At 40.3% G+C, this 17606-nt stretch overlaps 3 long non-coding RNA genes across 4 annotated transcripts; 2 read left to right on the top strand and 1 right to left on the bottom strand.

Moving 5' to 3' along the window:
* Positions 1-865: 865 nt before the first annotated feature.
* On the top strand, positions 866-3028 carry LOC145436271 (uncharacterized). Its single transcript, XR_013914239.1, has 2 exons — positions 866-1455; positions 2590-3028. It is a non-coding gene; the product is annotated as an uncharacterized LOC145436271 (long non-coding RNA).
* A 339-nt stretch (positions 3029-3367) lies between these two features.
* LOC145436269 (uncharacterized) lies at positions 3368-5919 on the top strand. Of its 2 annotated transcripts, XR_013914238.1 has the most exons (4): positions 3368-5059; positions 5130-5195; positions 5254-5343; positions 5556-5919. It is a non-coding gene; the product is annotated as an uncharacterized LOC145436269 (long non-coding RNA). The 2 variants fall into 2 exon arrangements; XR_013914237.1 differs by having other exon boundaries at positions 5130-5343.
* An 8175-nt stretch (positions 5920-14094) lies between these two features.
* On the bottom strand, positions 14095-16933 carry LOC145435349 (uncharacterized). The gene is made up of 3 exons (XR_013913822.1): positions 16764-16933; positions 16586-16706; positions 14095-14286 (listed from the first exon to the last, which is right to left on the bottom strand). It is a non-coding gene; the product is annotated as an uncharacterized LOC145435349 (long non-coding RNA).
* Positions 16934-17606: the final 673 nt, after the last annotated feature.

The raw sequence follows: 17606 nt of genomic DNA, 5'->3' as shown, positions 1-17606 counted from the left end.
TGTGGTGTTTTAATCGTTCCATGCTCAGCAATTCTGTAAAGTGCTGCAGCGCCTCCGACCCGATTTGTATATGGATTCTCGTCCCGAAAGCGAGTCAAATCGATTTGCCCTCGTCCGAACGTGTTTGGTACACGATCCTGATGCGTTACGACCAGGGGATAGGCAATCAAAGCGGTGGCACCCATAAACGTAAAACATTATAAAAAGCCAGCTGTTATCCATGGAAGATTAATTACGAGTCTGCCTGCCATCATTCAAGCAGGAATCAAAGCATTGTGTTAAATTGAAATGCGAGCACATATCGCATTAAACAATTTCATGAATAAATTATTTCATCTTGATGAATTTTTCACTTTTTTTCCATAGCCATAACAAAATATATCGGTAAATTAACTGTCAGTGTGCCTCGAGTAATAAGGATGAAAACCACTCACTTTTCCTTAGCCATAGACATGGTTGAGTTACCTGGGCTCACTTGATTGAAATTATTCGGAAAGAACATGATGTGTACAGTCGTCCGCCCACCAGCATTAATTTATGTCTTGTATAAGTATTGTGCGCGACGTGATTTCTTATTAGCAAAATGTTCAATAACGAGTTTATTGAAATCTGGAATTCCCAGAACCACGTCGTTGTGAATCGAGAGAACAGCCAACGCATTAAGCCTATCTTGGCCCATCCTGTTTCTGAGAAAGGTCTTGATACGTTTCAATGTGCTGAAACTGCGCTCGGATTCCGCGGATGAAATCGGGGTGGTCAAAATGATATTCAGAAAGCTAGTTACTGTAGCAAAGTTGTTCGAAAGCGAATTTTCAACTAGGAATTTTGAAAGTTCACTAGTGGTTTTAATTTCCAAAAAGGATGTGTTAGAATACAAACAAGTCAACTCGCTCTCCAACCGAGCAATGTCGATCATCGGGTAATAACGAGGCACGCTGCGCAGTAGTCCAGAAGGAAAATGAATTTTGTAGGCAGGGAAATTTCTCGGATTTAACAGGGCGAAAGTAACCAACTGGTCACTATTCAGACGATGTCGGATTTGGGACATCAGTATATCGCAACATTCGTAAGCCGCAACAAGCAGGTTTTGCACACTTATCCCACGACGTAAAAGCGCTGTGTCACCAGCGAAGTGTACATTCGCCCGGATATGCGAAATTGCCTCACAAAAATGTGCAATACACAATTGCGCAGTAGTACCATCGGCCATACGCGACTGAAAAGTGCTGTACAGTGTATCGACGTGCATGGAGATGTCACAAAAAAGCTTCAAAAAGAACAAAAATTATTCGTCTTCCAGGAGTCGTTTAAGCCCCGCCGCTTCACGTATGGAAGTATCATCCCAGACAGGAGAGCTCTCAATCACTGAGAAGCATTCCAGAAGCTCCACCCTACTCTCTGACACTCGTTGCACAACTCTGGATTGGAAGTTCCACCGTGTTGATACGCATCTAGGTAACCGGTGCTTGCATATGTCGCGCAATAGATCAGATCGCTTTGGCGAAATAGAGAAAAAGGAGGAGAACCCTGAAAGATTTGCAAAGAATATCTTGACAGAAGATATTCCCAAGCACATTTTTTTCACTACAAGATTGAGCTGATGCGCGTAGCAATGCAAAAAATGCGCTTGCGGGTAAACTTCTTTCATTAAAACTTGTACGCTATGTTGCGATCCGCTCATGACTGCTGCGCCGTCGTAGGTTTGCGCAATAAGTTTCGACTCAACTGAATAATAGGGCTGTAATGTTTTTTTTAATACGCAAGAAATTCCGACAGCAGTGCGATCGTCAACAGCCACAAAGCTGTGGAATCGTTCGACTGGCATACCAAATTTCGTGAACCGAAAAATCACGACTAGTTGTGACAAACACGTAATGTCAGTTGTTTCGTCAGACTGAATAGATAGAAATTCAGCGTCAACAATCTCGGTAAACAAATGCTGTAGATAGATGTGATATATCGAATCAAGCACATCATTTTGAATAGTCTTTGAGGTACCCTTAGCTACTGTCGCGGTGTCGAGATGTTCGCGCAAAATGCTATCAATGGAAGCCGTGTATTTAATTAGATCCAAAAATACCCCCCTATTGAGAGAGCATTCCTTCTCATCGTGGCCTCGAAGGGGCAATTCATGAACTCCAATAAATTTAATGGCATCAATCACCCGAGAGAGAACATGCCTATTCTTATCTACAAGCTCATTGTGCTTGCAGACTGATACGCGATAACTTTCATTGAGCTGCGACATTACATTTACTCTGCCAAACAATTTTTATTTAACTGCACTAGCCATGTGCACTTGGGATTTTTGGTGCGTTTTCAGACGCTCTGACAAATGCTTCAGATCGCGATAACCAATTTTGTTCCAACAAGAGCCACTGCTTCCGGTACCGGCACTGTCGAATAAAAGACAGTGAAAGCAAAACAAGGCGTTTTTATCCTCGCCATAAGTAAGCCATTCATTTTATCGAAATGCGCTGAAGAAAAGGCACGAGTGCGCTTTCCTCCGGCGTACGATTGGATCAATGGGCAATTTCTAGGCTGATACGGACCTAGTCGCTTTACCTCTAATTTTTGCTCTAAAGGCAGCTGGCTAAACGGCGTACGGAGCAAAGATTCAACACGATTCATGTTCGCACTTGACCTGACTACTTATCTGCAGAAATGGAAATGACTATAAATCGAGAGATTGCGTATGCCTAACTGGAAAGGTCAACGAGTTCGGACACATACGCAATTGTTATCTCATAGATTGGACAAGGAAATGTCATATTGAATCCAAAACATCATTCTGAAGAACTACGGATAGCAGCCTCGGAAATTCGGTCCCGGTACAGCTTGGGAGATTCAGGCCTTGAGGCTGGAGACTGTCACACGACACATACGGCTTACGGTCTATAGTGTCTATATGTCTGCTGCAAAATCGCCTTCGGAAAATATATTACCGAATAAATACGTGGATGAAAGCCGAAAACTTGGTACACTGTTACATGAAATCATCAAGAAGTATAGCCTCATGACCGTTTTCGGTATGGTACACTGTCAAAATTAATACGAACAGATCAACGCCGAATGTTGCGTAATATTTACTGAGGAATCGGCTGATCAAGCGATCAGCTGTTAGCCGCCATCGAAAACGAAACAGCTATCGCGCTTGACAGGGGTTGTAATTGTGAGCAAATGGCCCGAAGGCCACCATTCCACGGTGAAATTGACATTGGAGAATATAAAATAAAACTAAATATTTGAATGCAAACCGAGGATGTTAGTAAACTGTTTCATGATATCATCATCTCATCACCTATCTCAGTATGGAACACAGATACACCGGCTTTTGCGTGAAATCCGCAATGCGTTAGGTAGGCTGAGGGTGGGTTTCAAATAGTCAAGTTAATCCCGTCGTCGGGCTTAAGCTACACCCCTCAGCCCTAAGTCAATTTCAAAACTGTGACTTAAGGGGATTTCCCTCCCAGCGAGGTCTTTGTTAAGACAGATATCCAAGCCTGGTAGGGGGTAGGCTGAAGTCTCCTGTGCTGGTAACTGTTGTGCTGTTTTTTGGAGGAGGTAGGCCATTTGTCTGATGAACAGCTAGTCAAATCAGATGATATTATTGTTTAGTGCTGTCAGGCAGTTTGGAGCAATGTTTTATCACATAACATGATCCATCTTGTCATGAACGTGACAATCTGATATGATATACCGTAACCTATTGGGATTTACAGAGAACAAATGCTGCAGGGTTCTTCATAAGCGGATCTCATTCGAAATGGATAGCCAGAGCCCTGAGCACTGGATACCTCGGCACTTCTCCCATAACCGCACCATATTGTATCAAGTAATGTTCCCCATGACCACCGTAACCCTCGTCCTCTGACTCCAATCAATTTGGTTACGAATATGATATGACTATGGTTACGAGACACGGGAAGTGATATTTGGGGTAAGGCGTCAAGGTGTGCCTAGCGTTGGACTTGCGAATCCCGCCCATTTTGGTAAAGAAAGGTCAGCGATAAGAATCCGCTACGGGTAATGATGCTGATCAGTGGTCATGGGGAACATCAGTTAATATAGTGCATGTATCGAAGAAGCCCCAAGATGAGTTTTTAGGTTGCGGCAGATCAACAGGTCCTTTATTGATAGCCTACGTCCTACGTCAACTCATCATTATAGTTTTCTCGACTGGTTACGTCTTTTAACTTAGGCACGTTGACGTTTTGACAGTTTGCCTTTGCTGTGATTATAGTCAAAAAGTGAACACACGACGCATCACCAGAAAATGGAAAATATGTATCATGCTCATTTCGTTGAGCCTAATCAATGTTGCACCACTTGCACGCAACTGTGATTGATTTCAGGGTTCCCCTAAATATCCATTTTTGCTCCACCCCTATGAGCATTGTCATGAATATGATTAACCGCTACTTTCTAGAATAGTGCCGACTACATCGAACTTTGATCAATATGTGTTTTTTCAACCAGTATTGTATTGATATTCCGTTCACTGCACACGGACCGAATTTCAGCATAGTGGATAAAGATCCAGAAGTTTCGGAAAGAAAAATTACATGACTAGGCATGAAGTTGTTAGTGAATTGCTATAGATGTGAAGCAATGTTCCCACTAATTTTTGACGAGTCTGTGCGTACACTCAAGAACTCACTACGCAGACCCTCAGACAACAGTGCGTAACGACTAAAAAAAGGGTCATGACTTCAGATTTTCTGTGTGCATAGACCGTGTCAGCACTGCGCATGTATGCAGCTTAAAGGGGCCATTGATGTGAAGTGCTATATGCCAATAAAATTCAAAGTGCAGTACATGCTAACGCTTCAGTAATCCAAATGTTTTGAGATATATGTCAATTCAACATTGATTTTCACAGATTTGCTACCCAGTCATAGTATCGACATAGTAGCATAATCAGTCAATGTAAAAATTATTATATAGCTGTGCAATGTGCTACCAGAGTGAGCTGCAGGCTGTGAAACAAATGATAGCACCATTCTTTTGGAACACAGAGAAAATCAAACGAGCAGTGATGTGCCAAGCCATCAAATAGGTATTTATCTATCTATCCGTATACGTGAGTGTGAATACGCATACCAATATCCAGTTCCTTTTATATTAAGGTTTTTCTGAAAGCACTTTGCTCGAGCTTTATCCAGTTCCTCGCACCGTGATACCAACACTGGGCTGTAAGTATGTCATTTCCATTCATATTTATACCATGCTTGATAAGTTGTTTTGTGATAGATGCTGACCCATCTGATCTGCCAACTTGTGGAGTAGCAGTTGGGAGCTGCATCTGCTAGTTGTTTGGACAACATTTCCAACCAAATCAAGGTAAATTTGCATTCATTACTAGGCCATCAATTGTCTGTTTGTTATCTCATTATTATTGCTATTAATTATTATCTCATTATTATTGCTATTAACATTCGTATAGTTTGCTGATGCTATGTATTACAATAGACTATTGAGTTTTATATGGATAGCAACAGTATAAAAATTTGAAAAATTCGTTTGAATTTTATCAGTTATATCTCTACCAACAGCTGACCGAAGTCCAGGCCCGAAGTCAACTATGAAGCAGCGAAGATTTGAAAATCAGTGATAAAGCAGAAGAGAATGAAACAAGTTGAGCATGGTCTCAACGTTAATAATTATAGAAGATGCTGAACAACATCAATTTGACGCTAGCCGAATCTAGAGTCAAAACATGCCTTTTGTACATTTGATTCAATTTTGTTCAGCCGTTCATGTTCGCCTGCTCCAGTTTTCTAAGCCCCTTGCAATAACTTTGCTATCTTGTGTCTAAATTTATGAACTTGAACTTACTTAAAGCCATAATGCACATTTTACCTCATTTTAACGTGTCACAAGAAATAAAGCACGAGTATGTTTTGGAATGTAATCAAATGTATTGCAAACAAGAATGCCAGCTAGAAAAAATCTCTAGATCATGTGTTGTCGTGCAGATTTCTCTGTAGGAGTCGATACTGTGGGAGTGCGGTTAACGCTTCCAGTTGCAGTATGTCATCAAATTCAGCTCCATCTGCCTTGTCAGCATTGCTATGATTGTAAAGGCAGAAGCAGGCTATTGTCATATCGATATTTTGAGGTTCTTCCTTGAATATAGCCAATGCGCGAGATATTTTCTTCAACACAAAGCACTGCGCTCTGCCAGAGGGTAACAATATGCATGAAAACAATAGTGACTTTTTTCGGTCAACGTTCTTGGGCATAATAGTGACGTGAGTAATAAGTCCTCAGTGGATATTCAGCATCTCCAAGAGCATAATCTTCATCAATTAATACGCCATAATGCTAGGCAGTTGTGTCTTCAAACATCGGTATCACAGCACAGCCGTACTATTTCTTCGAATACTTTGCGATAACGTGCTGATCATTTGCCAGATACTTCCTCGGGGTTCCGTTCTGATCATCCGTCCGTAAATTTCAACAACTCAAGCAATTCCATATTCCTTCACTGCATCGCTACCATACTTTACGACATCAGCAAGCAACTCAAAACAATAACAACTGGCCTCGGTTCCGTGTTGAACTCGCTACAGCGACGAAGTAGACAGTAATTACTCGCAACTAACGGACTTGGCCGAGCGCGGCGCCAAATTGACATTTGAAACCGAAGTAAGACCGCCGACGCCTGGCGTCTTGAGCAAGTCAATCACTGGCCTTAACCCAGGTCTAAATTAAGACAACTTTTTGAAACCCACCCTAAGTGTCAGATCAGCGCACATCTCTACCATACTCGAACTTAATAACGAAATTGCTGCCCTAATCATTGAGTGTCAACCTTGAGACTTGGCACAGCGTTCGATACTAAAATCAAGACATACCATGTAAAAGTTCATGACGGATCTAGCTAAGGAGCATCGTTAAAATCAATGGAGACCAATACCGGCTTTGCGTGAAATATGTTTGCGATACATGACCGATCAGCACACACTCGACTTTGGAAACGGAATTACTACCCTAAACTTTCAGTAGAAACCCTGAAACTTAGGACAGTGTTAAATACCACCATCACGACATGACATACCAAGTTTCAAGAATTATCATGGTGTGAAACACCATCAAAATCGACCTGTACCAGCAACGGTCGACTCAACGCATATCACGGTATCCGAGTTCAGATATAGATACGATTGTTACATCACACCTTAGGGGCGAGCAAGCATATTTGCCCCGGTTGCTCGGCCATTTTACGAATAGGAGAGAGTAAAGCAACGTTTCCTAATTGTGCGCAGCTTTGAGAGAATAGATAGTGAAAGCTTGTTATGAGCGCTACCGGGGCAAGCCCCGGCTAGGCATTCACAAAGCGAAAACACAGAAGAGAATTCGATTTTCGCGGAGACTTCGCTATGTATGGGCATTTGCAAGCGAAAGCACAAGAAGAACGCGGGTTTCGCTGTGATCTCGATATATATTGAGCGCTGTGCGTCTATAAATGGTTAAATTGTTATTGAACAGAATTTTAGGTGGGGCAATGCCCCAGTTGCCCTATAGGACGAGCCGCCACTGATATTTTATATTTTAGTTTCAAAAACTGACAAAAATAGCCAAAATTGACGTAGGTGAAATTCTCTTTTCCTACAAGTTTGATTAGTCCACATATGTCTTCAAGCATGTGCAATGCGCATACCGCATTTTTCTAGTTCTGAGGCGATATCGCTAAACACGCAATCGGTAACACAGAGAGCATTGTAGACGGGAATTATGTTTCATGTGAAGATCAAGCAAAAATTAGGCGATATTAGCAGCAAACAAAAACAGCCGACGTCAAAGCACAAGCATTACTTTTGGTACCGCTCAAAGTACATTTAGTAAGGTATCAAAGCACCTTACGCAACTATAGAACTATACGCTATAGCTACATATCTATAAAATGAGATATTGATGTCATGTGATAAATGAAGTGAATTCTCGATACTGTACTCGTGGTTAACAATATAAAGAAACTGCAACTTTTCAGAATGATGCTTTTACTGTTACACGCCAATCGTTTGGTTTACTGTGTGATACCTTAGTGTATACAGTTTGCAGAAAGCGGAGGGAATCGCTCATAACGGTAGAGATATACAGGACAGCAACTTACCGTACTATAGGTTGCAGTTAAATTACTTGTGCTGTCCAAAATGGAGTGTTTTCAATGTCTTGTTTCTGAAGAAATGGGATGCTACCAGAGCAAAGACATAAAGTGGAGTATCTAGTCCAGAATAAGTAGTGCGTTGGCTTAAGAGACACTTCCAATATTCATGTTACTGATTGTTCTGTTCACATTTGGCAGTACTAAAGTAAACGATTTTTTTTCAGATAAAATAAAACAATATCTCAAAAAATAGAGCCAATTCAAAGAAACGAATGTCATTTTCGGACTCAGCAGCCTCAAATTATCCAGAAACCATTAAAATATATTTGTCACTGAAAAAAATTTCTGTTGGCCAGTGTTATCTACACCTGGTAAATATGTATTAGATATAGTAGCAGAGGTGGTCAAAGTAGTCAATAAAGCTACTCAAGTAGAAGTAGCGACGAAAAAAATCTACTCAAGGGTGAGTAGAAGTACTTCTTTCATAAGAAACATAAAACTACTTGAAGTAGAAGTATAATTGTGACTTCAAATCTACTCAAGTAAGTAAGCGCGAAGGTGTATTTAATTTCACCCGTGTTCCGCCCGTTATATACGGGTGTCAATATATACCAACGGAGCACGCCATCAAAACCTACCGCAGACTTATACCGTGGTATAAATCGAACACAACGCTTTATTGCAAATTATGCTTCTGACTCACAGAAAAGGTCGACTTGACATAGACGGACGTTGAGACATTCAATTGTTCTCAAACCCAATATAATTAGGAGGGTGACATATACCTCAGCTTCATCCGTCTTCTCAATAATTGCAATAACTGCAGAACAATTGTAGTTTTATTATTTGATGTGCTCGCTGGAGATGATACTTTATTCGTTGTTCAGGGGGGCTGTATAGCTCAAAACGTTTGTGAAACACTGATTTAGACTTTTTTAGTATCAACCTCATTCTTTATGTTCCAGGCTGTATTATATACAGAGGTGCTCAAAGTAGTCAGGAAAGCTACTCCAGTAGAAGTAGAAGTAGCGACGAAAAAATTGACTCTAGTACATGTAGAAGTACTTTTTTTATAAGTAACCTAAAATTACTTGAAGTAGAAGTAGAATTGACTGAATTTTAATCTATTCAAGTAAGTAAGTAGCTGGGAAAACGATCGAAATTCGTTAGCATGGATTGTCAAAAGATGCAAATTCAGCTATGCGAAAGGTGCAGAGCTTTATTCATATTGATGAAGGAGGTATCCAATTTTCGACAGCATAAGCAATTAGGCATTCGTCCGCATCATGGTATGAAAATGATAGCATTGATATGGAAATGCGATACTAATCCTCTGTTTATTCGAACAGCATGTTTTAGAAAATATCACGGTATGACGCACTCCCCCATATTATAAGGTCCGTAGTTTAGATGAAGAGCAATACGGAGAAGTTGTATAGGATACGGTGTGAACACTTTGCGCGATTGGTAAACGTCAATAAAAAATATGGTGGATCGTAAAAGTGCCATGTTTTGTAGCTTTATTTTCGGATGTTAAAGACATTACTAAACATGCTTTTATACTTCAACATGTATGCTATTCAGACAAAAGAACTGCTATTAATTGGAACTAAAAGTATGATACTGGGAATTGAAAGTGAAATATAAATACTACTTCTAAAAGCGGAAAATGTATTTCAAGTCTTTAGTCCAGAAATTTTCAAAGGTGGTATGATATCATAGCTCTAAAACTTATTCTATTCACTGGAGAAATCATACTGGTTACTCCGTATCAACTGTGCGCGAGGCGCGACGAAAATTTTGGGCTTTACTCAATTTTCATGAAAACTAAATGTCGATACTCCGTGAAAACAGCCCCGAAATTCCTCAAGCTGTCTTCCTGATTGGAGGATTAAACTACTTCTACACGACAAACTGAAAATAGCGAAAAGTAAGTAAGTAGATCACGAAATATTACGAAGTAGAAGTTGAAGTAGGGAAAATCAGATCTACTTGAGTAAGTACCAGAAGTAGAAGTACTTCGTTACTGATCACCTCTGGAAACCAGCACCGTAACTGCCGCACCCCAAACCCCCCAATTGGGGGGGGGGACCGAGCTCGAAGGGGGGCCCAAAATTATTTCGTGAATTAGCATAAATCATAGAGTATTTTTTAAAAATTTATGCCATTTTCCAAAACTTTTTCGCGCTGCGCGCGAATTCAAGTGGCCATGTATCGTTATTATTGGGCATTGGACCATTACCGCGCCACGACCCACCAAGACATACAATCAAGTTTCAGGCCATATAACATGCGACTCCAAGAAGTGTGCCAGAACGATCGGCAGCGAGAAAAGGTCTATATGCTCTTATGCAGACTGAAGACTTCGTTATATAGGCTATACAAAATACATATAGGTTTAATTGTCCATATAGGCGCCTACATTACTGGCGCCGAATGTTCCTGTCTTTGCAATCGGAACCTCACATGACAAATACCATCCTGCTGGGAAAAATTTTACCAATTTGAAATCGTTTGAGCGATTCTATATTTTTTGATATAGCAGACCGGAAGTCACGAAATAACATCATGTAACGAAGTCATATCAACGAGTCCGCCCGCCCGAAGATATTTAATCATTATTTACGGGCCCTCCCATTTTCAAGACATTTCACTCAGCTCTACCGGTAAATTTAATTACGTGAGTAGATAGGTAAATAAATTGATAGCATAATATATATGCAATCGCCGATCTGATTGACCGATTTTATCATAAATTATCGAAAATTTTCGCGCTTCGCGCTGACTCACAATACAGCGCGAGCAACGTGATGGAGGGGTCGTCTTATCATCCTATGGGAGCCCAAGACCCACGTTTTTGGAGGCCTGACGAGATGCTGTTTCGTTCCTGCGAACGGGTATACGCCTGAAGATGTTTAATTATTATTGAGTGGTCCTACCTTTTCAAACACACCTCACTTAGCTCTACCGGCAAATTTGATTACGTGAGCAGAGAGAAGATAAAAATTGATAACAATATATGCAATTCCTGATCATACTGACCGAAGAAATCATGAATTCTATAAATTTTTCGCGCTTCGCGCGCTTAGGCGACAGAAGGTGACTCACTAAATAAAGTCCCAATAAATATGATGAACAGCGGTAAACAGCGTATCGCCGGAGGGGGGGTCTAAGTTCGGTCTATAACCCTATGGGGGGCCCAAGACCAAAGTTTTTTGGGGGGGCCTGACGAAGTGCTGTTACGGCCCTGCTGGAAACAATGCAAACAGGACATTAAAAACCCAAAATTAATGACGATAATGCATCTTCCGGTTTTTTATAATCAATTTGTTGCATGTTGTTATTTTTACCTTCCATCAGGAATCACCCAAACGTACGAGAAAAGCCTTCATTTGTGACATGAACACGATTCCGACTTACTATTCTTCATGCGTCTCTTTTTTTCCTCTGCGGTTCACATTTGCACGGTGATGCTCAGATGACATTAATTTATTAAAAACAAACATTCCAAGTCACTCGGATTCGCGCCAGGCGCGAATAGAATTTTGAAGTTTAATTAAAAGCTCTCAAAGATTTGGGAACGAATTCGTTAATTCAAATTGCATATTGACGGCCGCCAACACACGCTAAGTTAAGTATGTGTATAGTGCTGCATAATTATTGTTTACCGGCTGCATGCGACCGTAGCATACGTCTGCAGGCTGATCCCCTCTGCCCCGTTGAAATAAGGATGACCAAGGCTGCAACGTATTGGATATGATAAATACTGATCAGGGCTCGAGGTTACCAGACCATCATCTAGCACAGTGCTTTTAAAAGCCGACCCCCGAGACACCCTGCAATTATGTACACTGCGGTATTTATAACCATCTCGCAGGAAGTACCAATTCAATATGTCTGAGTTCTCGCGGCGGTTTCCTCAAGAATCATTATATAGACATGTATCGCAAGCTGGACACATTTCAACTCCATCCTGTTCTACTCCAAAAGGAACCAATAAGCCCATTACCAGCGTGAGCACATGATGAGAAGTATTGTCTTATGAAATGAAAAAAAGGAATTTGATTTACATGCTATGTACAGCTGATATGAAAATTGTACGATATTGCACGCCCGGTCAACATGTTCTGAAGCATATTAAATCTGCCTTTTTATTGTGGTAGATAGTCATTGGTCCATTACAATGTGGATCTGGTACAACCCAGTACACCCCATCTGCGTGGTAGGCCTATACTCTACTAAAAGTTTGTTACACCATAGGACAGCGGTTCTCAACCGGGATGAGCCCATGAGAAGCATTTTCAGGGGGTCCACGAAACCTCTAAAGTTGTAAAATGATTGATAATTAAATTAGTAATTCTTGTTATTAGAGAAAGCATGAGCCAGTTTTGCTTCATAATTGATGAACCTTTTGGACTCACATCATTAAAATGGTCGTCTGAGATGAAATATCCGACTATGCAAACTCATTTTAATTGTCATATTGCCAAAAGCCTGCCAATGCAAACATATTTCTCTTTAGAGATGTTTGGTTCAGGTTTGCGGAAAAATGAAATGTTGGAGATAGTAACGTCAAAATATTCGCAATACATTTTGTAGTTAAAGTTGTCAGTCTCAGCAAATTAGTAAACAGTCGTTTGGAATATAAATTCCTGAATTTTTGTCCTAATCTGTCCCAATTAAGGAATTGAAAACTCGCTACGAAATCATTTTCTATTGTGATATAACCACTAAATAACTTCAAGATGAGATGCTAGATAGGAATGACTATAGGCTGGACGTGGTATGTTCATTGAATGCTCACACCAAAAGCTGTTGTCGGAAGCGTTACGCGTTAATATTACATTCGCCACCACCTATCTTTGTAAAAATGGATTTTCGGCAATCGTTCATATCAAATCGGAGACGTGTATTTCCAGCTGCTTCGAAATAATAAGTGTCTACCCAATTTCTACATAAAATGTGGTGTTATTTTCAAGAACAGTCACTTTGTGACTGTTGATCACTAGCCTACAATTAACATTTGTACAAGACAGATAACGGTTGTACAATAATTGAGCTAATTGTGAACGAAAACTTGAGGGGCTCCGTGGGGTCTGTGACGGTCCAAAAGGGGTCCACCAAGACAAAAAGGTTGAGAACCACTTCCCCAGGGCGTACGATAAACCCGGTAGAAGACCCCTGGTATAGACTCTAATATAGGCCAGCGCCGCATTCAGTTCGGTCAAGGTATTGATCTGTTATGTTTTGGATATCTCGGTTCACGTTATGGGGGTGCAATGAATACGCTCGAACCGTGCACAAAGGTGTCAAAACTGTAAAAGATTGATAGATCGATCAGAATTACCTTACACATGTAGATGTTGCTTCTAACTCGGCTAAATCCGTAAACCTGATAATTTGAAATAAGCAACCGTAAAAACGTTTTATTGCGATATTAAGAGGATTTCAAAGGTATCAAACAAAACCTAAAGGGCGAGTATTTCGCACACCGCGATATTTACAACTGTGACATTAACCTGTCGACAGGACCGTTATTTCAAATCATATTGATATTGCCAAACCACAAGAATTGTCTCATAATGATCAATTCAAGTCAGTCGGAGAAGTTGCAGCAGCAGATTGCCTCTGGCAAAAATTATATCATGTGATATTAAAAGGCTCGTATAAATACAACTATCTCTAATAAACTTCTTCATGCGAAAATATGTTTCCGTTGTCCTGTTTTTGGGTCCATGTCGATGGCAACCCTGCTCTGAAGCACGATAATATAACAAATGTCTGTAAACCTTGCTTGGTCCGTTTCGCGCCATACAATCATCAAGTAGTATTCTCAGGAAAACCAAGAATTAGATTTGAATTACAATTGGAGCACATAGAAACATTTCACAAATTATATTAGAATTCGATCATCGGTAGTTAAGCCTCTCAACCTGCCGTCACTAACCTGTCGCTTCGAGACTGTTGCTGTTGTGGATAGAATCTTTTTATTCGAATTATACTGATAGCAAAGCAACCATAAATACAAAATAGGCCTATACCGGAAAGAGGTTATATGGGAAACCCTGTTTTATATACCAAAATCGTTAATAGAATTGAAATTATCATCGAGTACGTAAATCTCCTTTACTTTATTCTTCAGGAGACTTCAACACTTTCGTTGATTACATTTTCTGTAAAACACAAGAACAGTCATTGCATGTTGACTTAACTTTTTTGATAAGTAAAAACTATATATGAGGCATATATGGTACTATCTGCCTATTCACAGGCCGCGAAGAGTAAACTGCTGTATCGCCGCGACTGGAATAGTGTGATATCAAGAATTAGTCCCCGCTATACACCTGTAGCCTCCAATTTCGAAGTTCAACTACGAATACCCGATAAGATAGCAAAACAATACCGTAAGTCGGGAAAGACCTGGGTACACGACGAAAATCCCGCGAGTATGTTATCAAACTGGTATATAGCTCTATACGTAGGCGTATACATCTCAAATCGAGGAACGAAATCTCATTTTTATATTGGACGATATCAACATTAACAGCGACCGAAGTACCACGAAGTTTGCTGCAGTCCATGCCAGTCAAATAGTGTATGGATTATGATGCAACGGCATTATATAATTACATATAAATACGCATAAATTTAAATGCTGCCTTCTCTTTACAAAATCTATTTACCCTCCATTGCTTAACTATACCAGTTATAGAATTTATTCTTTCCTGCGAATTGTATGTCTAGATCAGTGGTTCTCAACGTTTTTGTCTTGGCAGACCCCCTCTGGACCGTCACGGAAAGCAAGTTTTAGATGAAATCTTGCTCAATTATCGTGCAACCGTCATCTGCCGTGTGGAAATATTAACTGTAGGCTAGTGATAAACAGCACAAAATGACTTTTCTTGATAATAATGTCACGCTATTTATGTAGTTGGGAAGGCATATATGATTTCGAAGCGCATTTTGTAGCCGCGATTCTTGAAATACGCGGCCGCGTCTTGAAAATTGTCGCCGTCGATTTGATATGAACGAATGCCGAAAACCCATTTCCACAAAGACAGGGGGTGGCGGATGAAAACTTGTGACGCTTCCGGCGACACTTTTGGCTATGATCACAACATATATGTCACCAAAATTGAGAGGCATATAACGTCCAGCTTAGTCATTTCTATATACAAGCTCAACTGGAAGTTATTCTGGAATAGCGGTTATGTATATTACAAGTAAAAATGATTTTTTGCAAACATTTTTCCAAAATCCTCAGCAAGGCATGTCTAAACATCAATATGTTTGTGTCAGTAATTCAGTTGGATATTGCCAATTTGGCTATTAAAATGAGTTTGCGCAGTAGAATATTTCTTTTCAGACAGCGATTCGGTATATGTGAGTCTTGAAGTTTTAGCAGTTATGAAGCGAAACTGCCAGATTTATCTAATTAAAATAATACAAATTAGGATATCAAACATATTGCAAGGTTAGAGGTTTGGCGGACCCTCGCCGAGAACCACAGGTCTAGATACATCTATTGCCTTTTCTGATCGTTTCATTGAACATATACTGAGCGTGGCTCAAATACCCATCATCGAGTGAAAGCGACACTTTTCCATTGCATGTAAAACAAAAATCAATTTAAAAGAAACATGTTTAAAATACGGCCGTTGTTTAAAACATGTTTCTCTTTTTTTTACTAGTTTTTAGTTATGACGTCACGTCTTTTTGATTGTGACTTCATAGTGAATTGGCATTGACAAGTGAAAATATAGCGTAAATGTGACTCCTTTGACGAAAAAGGCTTCTGATCCTTCTAGGGTTCTAACCGTTCCATTATGTACACGTTGACTATATCGGGTGCAAATCGTTGGTAGGCTCATACTACATGTTTCGTCGAAAGTATTTACACAACCATATGGAATAATTATAGAACTTTTGAAAACAAACATCCAATTTTATTATCCAGCGGTGTGATCATCATCATCATCATTATCAGTCACGTTTTCCTTCTCTATATATTCAATTGCTAGCTTAGTTTTTGGTGGTGACTTTGCTGAACAGAGGATTGGGCGATCTTAGTTTATACCTTATTTGGCAATATTTTCAACCCACGCGCTTCCATTTGTGCTGTTTACGTTCTACAAGACATCAACTCGATAAAAAGGCTATATGATTTACAGCGGCGTTACATTATACCGTCTAGATTAAACAAGCTTCAGAGCCTGTAGTCGCCACACTATCACATCGCGTGCCGCGCAGACACGCCACTTCTTTGAATTTAGAGTTTACATTAAATACGATTTATTACTTTTATAGGTGGATAAATACGCAACTAATGTATAGGTTCAAGAATCTGGCCGCGAAGTAGGCTACTTCATTTTGCCATATCAGGCCCCGCGACTGGAGATGTTGCCCGCCTCTCATACAGAATCCATGGATGTGTTTTGCAGTAAACCGTGATACTGACTTGATATCACATACTTTGAAACTATGTTATTGGATTGATTTTCTTAAGCCATTTTCTGAATCTCTGAAACCAACTTCTCCTTTTTCTGGTCTGGTCTGGTATGTAGTGAACTGGTTCTTCTCCTGTCAGACTTCCCTAAAGATTACAAAATTCGCAGCATTTTATATTACAACATAGAAGTAAAGTATATACCAGCGTATTGTAATCCTGATGGCGCGAAGCTGGTGGTTCCCTCGGCCTCTCATTTATGGGTTGCAATGACAATCCTCCAGGATTCCCATTTCTCATTCCAGTGCCACCTGTTGGTTCTCGGCTTAAAGTCAGTAGTTTCTAGGAGACCTGTGAGTGAAATGTCGGAAAGATTGCTTCAATAGCGGAATGACAAATTGAAAAAGTGCCTCTTTTATTGTTTCATATGTTTGTGTTTTATTTTATCAATGCTTGGAGGCCTTTTTTAATTGTGACGCTCGAAAGATGATGAGCGCGGAAATTGCACGTATGTAGCCTTAATACCCCAGTCCAAGCCAGACAAGTAGTAGCCCCAAACTGATTAGTGTTAGAATATTCTTAATATTGAAAAACAGACCTCAACGCGAGGCATACTGAAATTCCCTGCAGGGCCATGGCCTTGTACGTGCATAAAAACGGCGCAAAACAATTTGAACCCAATGTCACCAAGAAACTCTTTGCTACCGTCGTTGTTTGAACCCTCTCATTTTTTGTATCAAGCTCTAAAAATCTCTTTTTTCCACCTTCTGTTGATTGATTCTGGCGGACACAAACCAAAACAGGCTTCAACAATGGGTTACATGAACATTTTTCGAAATTAATCGCGTTTGTTTTAACCAAAGCATTTTGGCCAACTGATGTCGGTGCCGGCGGTGGTGCTTGAGCGGGTATATACTTGAGGCAGTGGTTCCCAACCGTTTTCGACGTCGGAGCCACATTTCAAACTTCAGAGTACGTATGGAGCCACATGAAAACAGTCGAGTAGGCTACGTGTAACGAAAATTTAAGGGTAGCTATACTAGCTAG

Source organism: Botryllus schlosseri, chromosome 3 (genome assembly GCF_051294905.1).
Source record: "Botryllus schlosseri isolate E-star chromosome 3, Bs_hap1, whole genome shotgun sequence".
Classification (NCBI taxonomy): domain Eukaryota; kingdom Metazoa; phylum Chordata; class Ascidiacea; order Stolidobranchia; family Styelidae; genus Botryllus; species Botryllus schlosseri.
Note: the sequence above shows the minus strand (reverse complement) of the source record. Positions and strands in the feature narration are given on the sequence as shown.